Source organism: Meleagris gallopavo, chromosome 8, assembly GCF_000146605.3.
Source record: "Meleagris gallopavo isolate NT-WF06-2002-E0010 breed Aviagen turkey brand Nicholas breeding stock chromosome 8, Turkey_5.1, whole genome shotgun sequence".
Classification (NCBI taxonomy): domain Eukaryota; kingdom Metazoa; phylum Chordata; class Aves; order Galliformes; family Phasianidae; genus Meleagris; species Meleagris gallopavo.
The window spans coordinates 20,840,087-20,841,743 of record NC_015018.2 but is presented as its reverse complement, the minus strand read 5'-3'; the positions used below and the strand labels follow the sequence as shown (position 1 = coordinate 20,841,743).

The 1,657-nt window shown below is 34.6% G+C and overlaps 1 long non-coding RNA gene across 1 annotated transcript in view; it reads left to right on the top strand.

Annotated features, from left to right (window-relative positions):
* The window catches only part of LOC104911981, a 3,600-nt gene extending 2,609 nt beyond the window's left edge, over positions 1–991 (top strand). The window contains exon 3 of the long non-coding RNA XR_004160580.1: positions 624–991. This is a non-coding gene — a long non-coding RNA (uncharacterized LOC104911981). The remainder of the gene's footprint in view (positions 1–623) is intronic.
* Positions 992–1,657: the final 666 nt, after the last annotated feature.

Genomic DNA, 1,657 nt, shown 5'->3' with positions numbered 1-1,657 from the left:
TTTTTAAGGGAGAAGACAGGAGGTGGAGGGGGAAGCACATCGTAAATTTCAGTGACTGCAGTTTAGTGGTAGACTAAACTAGTAATGATTTCTGCAGATCATCCTGCCTTCTCCAAGTGCCTATGTTAAACATTCCTGCCCTTTTACTATGCCAGTTCCAAAGTGGATCTTTTGACATGCTTTTTTAAATTATTATTTATTTCATTTTTTAATTTTTTAAACCACACTGACTCAGCAAAGTGCCATTGAGAAAATCAGTGTCCTTAAATCAGGATAGTACTAGCACCAGAATTGAGGCACAGGAGGGGGCAAGGTTGTATAAAGTGGTCTGACGGTAGAGCTAGATATCAGCAATAAATGTGACTTGGAGCCACAGTATGAGGATAAATTATACCACATAGCTGAATTAATCTAATAGTTTGCTGCTGTGAGAATAGGTAAATACTTCATCTTCTGTTAGCTAGCTGTACAATCCCACCTTTTCTCTCAAACTTACTAGTTCTATCAATTAATTTATTGTGCAATAAATTGATTAAAGTTTTAAACCATAGGGAACCTATTCACTCTTTTATTTGTCAGGTTTGTTTTCTTCCAGTTCAGTAATTTGGGTTGTCTCAATGCAGGGTATGATGCGTGGGAAATCCAGAACAAAGCAAGTGTGAAAGAAATAACTGTGTATGCAATCAGAAGCAGGAGGAACAAGATCCCCCCCTTTTGGTAAAGACCAACTACTAGAACTACTCATGATAGTCTTGTTTCATTCCACTCTATTATTTTGCAGAGCAGTACAACAGTTGTTTTCATTATATATTCTTAAACAGTCAGTGTTTCTTTGTTCCTTGAAAAGAAAGAAAAAGTTCTGGAATACACATTGGTCAGGGAGCACGTTTGATCCCTTTTACAACTCTTGCATGTTACAGATTTTGACAATAAAAATGTGCTCAACATCATAATCTGTGGATGTAATTGACATCACTAAGTCCTTTTTGACTTTAGAAACAGCATTTTTTTTTTCATTTCCTTGGATGTTTGGATATATATATTTTGAAAGTCTGAGTATAATATGATAGGAACTGTGTATTTATTAATCGAAGGGATTTCATATAGTGTGGAAATCCATTGTACAGAATACGATGTCCAACTTACATTTACTTTTTTCCAATTTGCAAAACTAATATTAGAGGATTAGAGGTTCATTTGCTTAACTGCATTGTTGATTTTTTTTATTTTTAATTTTATTTATTTATTTATTTATTTTGGTGTTGCATTTTAGAAAGTTTTTTTCTGTGGCAGCGTTAGGGGAGATACCAATGAGAGAGACAAAAACAAATGTAATAGCATGATTTAGACACCTGTAGCAGGACTTGGAGATCAGCTGGTGAATTAAAAATGAATGGAACTCTCTGACTGACCCCTCAGAGCCTCCCTTATGGTACAGGAACCTGTGATAAGCTACTGTGAAATTCTGAACTGTCCCATAGTTAGTTGTATGAAGGCATAAGAAGTTTAATTAACTATTGACACCAAATTTAAATACACTGGTTTTGCTTTATTGGATTTTTGTTTCTTAGCTGTCTAGTGTGTAAATTTGATTTAAACTCAGGAGCACTATGCAGGGAAGCAGTCATGTGATGTTTTCTTTTTTTTTTTTTTTTTT